This window comes from Microtus pennsylvanicus, chromosome 1 (assembly GCF_037038515.1).
Source record: "Microtus pennsylvanicus isolate mMicPen1 chromosome 1, mMicPen1.hap1, whole genome shotgun sequence".
Lineage (NCBI taxonomy): Eukaryota > Metazoa > Chordata > Mammalia > Rodentia > Cricetidae > Microtus > Microtus pennsylvanicus.
Genome location: NC_134579.1, coordinates 137,048,252 through 137,053,933, shown reverse-complemented (window position 1 = coordinate 137,053,933; position 5,682 = coordinate 137,048,252).

Sequence of the window (5,682 nt, the reverse complement as noted above, 5' to 3'; positions counted from 1 at the left end):
GATATTTATTTAAAGGGGAAAAAACTTACAGATCACTGTCAGCCCTCTGCGTAACCAGGAAGGAAGTCAAGTCACCGGCGGAGCAGGAAGTGAAGAGAGCGAGGAGAGGGAAGTGGCCGCTTTTTTAAAGGGAGAGAGACCACGCCCCAAGGGGCTGGTATCTCAGCGGCGATAGGCTGGAGGAGTGGGAGGACCTCCCGTAACACCACGAGGCTTTTATTTTAGTTAATTAGACTAATTAATTTTCTAAAATATCCCAAGCAAAATGGTAAAAATTTGGCAGCCCATTTGGGGGACCCCGTGTAGAAGCCCTCAGGTCAGTGGACCCCGTGTAGAAGCCCTCAGGTCAGTGGCGTCAGTGTACAAGCTCACAGTGTGGCTTGAATCTTCTGTCTTAACTTGCAGAAGGGATCTTGGAGATGACAGGAATGGAGTAGGTAATCTTAATCTAGGGCTTTAGCAAGCTTCTCTCCTTTCCCAGTGATCACTTTGGTTTGCAATGTACTCCTGGATCTCAGTTTTCTTCAGGTCGGTGTCATTGAAGCTAATGGTTTCCACCATATTTTCATGCTACAATTCATAGCGTGTCACTTTGAGCCCAGGTTTCTGGCACTCTGGCTCACGTTGCTGCAGTGAGAGACTAGAAATAAAAACCATTGCTCAAATTGGGCATGGTAGCACATGCCTGTAATTCCAATACTTGGGAGGTGGAGACAAGACGATCAGAAATTCAGCCAGGTCCGGCACACACCTTTTGTCCTAGCACTTGGGAGACAGAGGCAGGAAGTTCTGTATGAGTTTGAGGCCAGCCTGGTATACATAGTAAGTTCCAATTCAGTGAGGCTATATAACCAGACCCTGTCTCAAAATAAGAATAAGGCGAAGGTGGAGGAAGAAGAGGTGGAAGAAGAAGACGATCCACAAACCAGGCTAATCCTCAGTCACATCTATCTATCTATCTGTCTGTCTGTCTGTCTGTCTGTCTGTCTGTCTGTCTGTCTATCTAGGCAAGGTTTCTCTGTAAAGCCCTGGCTGTCCTGTCCTGGAACTCACTCTGTAGACCAGGCTGGCCTTGAACTTAGAGATCCACCTGCCTCTGCCTCCCAAGTGCTGGGACTAAAGGTGTGCACCACCACCACCAAGCTCACTCTCCTTATTTTTTGATGCAGGATTTCTCGGTGACTCTGGAGCTCACTGATTTGAATAGACTGGCTGGTCATTAAGCTCCAGACATCTGCTGTCTTTGCTTCTCTAGTTTTGGGAAAGCTACCAATCAATTCACAGATTTTTTTTTCTAATATGGGCTCTAAGGGTCTGATTTCAGGTCCCCACACATGTGCAGCCAACATGATACCCACTGAGGTGGCTCCCCAGATCCTGTCTCTATCTTTTTTATGCTGACACATGTTTAGAACCACAAACACCCAGGTTCAAATCCCTCAACTCCACAGTGAGTATGAGCAGCATGGGCTGTTTGAGAATGTCTGTGCTCTCCCCCAACATTGCAACAGCAAGAAAAACATACAAAATAAGACCCAGCCTTAATGAATATTTAATCGGGATAGTTTATTTTTAGTTTCTAGAACCTAATCTTTATTCGTTTACAGAGAATCAGGCTATGACACTTTTTGTTCCCTGTAGGAATGGCACAGGGCTCTTTCTCCACAGCCTCACCAGCACTGACTTTCATTGCTGTTCTTTGTGATAACTGTTTGGATCTCGATGTGTTTACATTTACATTTTTCACATGGCCAAGGATGTTGAACATTTAAGAACAATATCTTTCTTGTTTCTCCATTTGAGAATTGTCTATTCAATTCAGTGGCCCATTTATTTTATTTTTATTTTTTAAAGATTTATTTATTTTGTGTATATGAGTGCTCTATCTGCATGTGCACCCTTATTCCAAAAGAGGGCATCAGACCCCACTACAGATGGTGGTGTTCTTCTGTGTAGGTGCTGGGAATTGAACTCAGGACCTCTGGAAGAGCAGTCAGTGCTCTTAACCGCTGAGCCATCTCACTGGCCCCAGTGGCTCATTTATTGATTGGCAGTTTTAAGATTTCGTTGTTTAAAATTTGCAGTTCTCAGCCTAGTAGTGGAGGTACATTCCTTTAATCTCAGAAGTCAGGAGGCAGAGGCAGGAGGATCTCTGTGAGTTTGAGACCAGCCTGGTCTACAGAGTGAGTTCTAGAATAGGCAGGACTACACAGAAAAACCCTGTCTCAAAAACCAAAATGAAAACAACCCCCCCAAACACATAGCAGTTTTTATATATTCATACATTCATCTGTGCTTGGTGTGCATACACACATGCACACACACACACAGTATCTGCACATACCACACACACTTACAAAAACTTTTTCTTTTTTTATTTATTTGAGATTGAGTTTCTCTGTCCTGGAACTTTCTCTGTAGAATAAGTTGGTCTCAAACTCAGAGATTGGCCTGACTCTGCCTTCCAGTGCTGGGAGTAAAGGTATGCCCCATGACGCCAAGATATATATATATATATATATATATATGAATATATTGATGTAAGTGTTAATATAAATTCGTGTGCCTGTGTAACATTTGACTACATCCCCTGAAGGTTTAGTAGCATGTTTGCTTTCAAAATGAGTAGACCAAAAGCAACTGATTTCACTTCTGACTGCTTTTTGTGGTACTAAGGATTAAAGTAAGGGCCTTGTGCAAGGTCGTGTGTGGTGACATTTTGTTTGTGCTCTAACAAACAAAGCTTGCCTTAAGTCCAGAAGGCAGAGCTAAGCCACTAGTTAACCACAGAGGCCAGACAGTGGTGGCACACACCTTTAATCCCAGCACTTGGGAGGAGGAAACAGGAAATGATATAGCTGGGTGGAAAGAAGAAGTGGTAAGGCAGGGCGGAAACAGGAGCTCAGCCCCTTTAAGGCCGAGGAGCTGGTGAGGTAAGAGGTGGCGGTGGCTTGCTCCTTTGTCTCTCTGATCTTCCAGCATTTGCCCCGTATCTGGCTCCTGGTTTTTGTTATTGAGAGCAGTCAGGGTTTGTGCTATAGTCGTGTGCTCTATCCCCGAGTTACAGCCACAGCCTATTTTAACATTTTTATTTTGAGATAGTCTTACTAAGTAGCCTAGGCTGACCTTTAACTCACTACATAGTCAAGGCTTGCCTAGACTCTGGGTTCGACCTAGCATCATTGAAAAAAGAAATAAAAGCTGAGACATACCAGAGACCTGACTATAAGGGGAGAGACGCTGTCCAAGGAAATGGTGATGAAGCCATGTGAAACCTTAGGATAGAAGCTAGAGGGGCAATCAAACCTGAGGACCCCCTGACTGTGGACTTCAGCACCATGAGAGAATGCCTTGCTGCTCGGGTTGCCACCCAGGCTGTGCCACTGCCGTGGAGCGGAGGGGGCAGAAGAACACAGCCTCTGCGGCTGTAATTTCAGGCACTAATTTAACCTGGAGCCATGATTGACTCAGGGACTGTGGGGAGTCTTTCCAGCTCTGTCCACATCATTCCCAGTTCACAGCCTAATCTGACAGGGACTTAAGAAGCCCAGGCCTCGACTGCATCTCGCCTGAGGATTCTGTCTTTCTCTTTGCAGTGTCCTCTCTGAGGGTTGTTTGCCTTTGGTTTGCGGGTGCCAGGGATGGCTTTGTTCATGCAGGGAAAATGCTCAGGTACAAAGCCACTGGAGAATGAGTCTGACGATTGGCAGTGACCTGCTGAGGCTCCAGACTGTCCGAGACACCTCTGCAGGATGGGTTAACATTGAGGGACAAGAAGGGGCGAGAACAGCGGGAGTCAGGGAGGGCAGAAGGGAGAGGGGTGTTCTCTGGCATGAAAGTACCTTTTCCCAGCAGGCATGGGTGTCTGAGCACTCCCTGGAGTGGCGGCAAGAGGATCAGAAGTTCAAAGTCATCCTTGGCTACATAGTCAGCTTGATGCTTGTCTGGGATACATGAGACCTTGCCAAAAGAGAGGTGGGGCAGAGAAGATGGAGATTAAATGGAGAGAGGAGGGAGGGAGAGAGAGAAGCAGAGAGGGAGAGGGAGAGAGAGAGGCGCTATGGATGGCCCAGCAGTTAAATGCTTGTTGGGCAAGTATGAGAACTGGAGTTTGCTTACCCATGTAAGTGTGTGTGTGTGTGTGTGTGTGTGTGTGTGTGTGTGTGTGTGTGTGTGTGTGTGACCAGTAATTCCAGCCTCTGAAGGTGGAGACAGGGGAGGCCCACACCAAGCTGCAGAACAACATTAGTTATTAGGTGTTTTGAAGAGTCAGGTTTGTCAGGTTTGGGTTTGATTTTGAGAGACAAAATGGGTGAAGTGTAAAACTGGTTGGGATCCATAACGATTGCTGACATCAGTCTGGGGCCTCCACATGCAAACATGTGCACACTCACCCCCCTATGCACTTACATACATACACAACATATATGCACACATGCCTCCACACACATGCATACTTACACACACACAACACATACACACATGCATAGCACACACACAACTGTATAAAGAAGCTGGGCATCGTGATACATGTCTGCAGAGGCAGGTGGATCTTGGTGAGTCTGAGCCAGTGTGGTCTACACAGCAGGTTTCAAGACAGCCAGGGTACATAGAGAGACCCTTTCTTAAAAAAAAATGAAGGAAGGAAGAGAAAACAACAAATGCTGTTTTTTAGGATGTGCAGAACAGGGAAAGTCTTAACAACATCATCAACAACAACAAAAAAACCCTGAAATTAGACCCAGCATATACTCTATTGCACTTCCAGCAGGGTTGAGAGTCGTACATGTAATTGGACATTTCCCTCCTGCCTGCCAGTTCCCGAATAACCATGCAGAGACTGGATATGAATTAGAAATGTTTTGCCAATAGCTCGGGCTTGTTACTTGTTTACTCTTACACTTAAATCAGCCCATAGTTCTTACCAATGCTTAGCCAGTGGCTTGCTTGTTACTGTTTCTCAGTACAGCATTCTTATCTTGCAATTCTGCATTTGCTGGACCCTCTCACTCCACCCTTCTCCTTCCCATCATCCTTAGTTTGATCACCCTGCCTATACTTCCTGCCTGGCTACTGTCCAATCATCATTTTTTTTTTTAAAAAAACCAATTCGAGTGACAAATCTTTACTGTGTACAGGAGGATTATTCCACAGCAGGTCCATATAACACAGCACTATGAAAGCCAAATGATGGAGCCAGCTGGCATGCCTGTCATAGGAGGAGTGGACAAGGAAGATGCGCTCTATCTACATCATTGCATTTTATTCAGGCACAAAGAAAAAAAGAAATCATGCCATTTTTGGGAAATGGGTGGAATGTCAGAAGCTCACAAAGAGTAAGCATGGCTTCATTCAACCTACACTGCAGGCTGGAGGGATGGCTTGACGGTGAAGAGTGTTTCCTAGCAACACACCCTTGCTCCTTGCTTCTAATCTATTAGAAACTGTTTTCAAATAGTGAACTTCTTCAGGCAGGCATGGTGGCTCACACCTGTAATCCCAGCATTTGCCAGGCTGAGGCAGGAGATTTGCTGCAAGTTAGAGGCCAGCCTGTACTACATAGTGAGTTCCAGATTAGCCTGCACTGGCGTATGAGAGCCTGACCCAAGGAACAAAACTTTTCCTCCTTTAAAGGAAAAAGTTAAAAGCTGGGTGATGATGGCATATATCTTTAATCCCTGC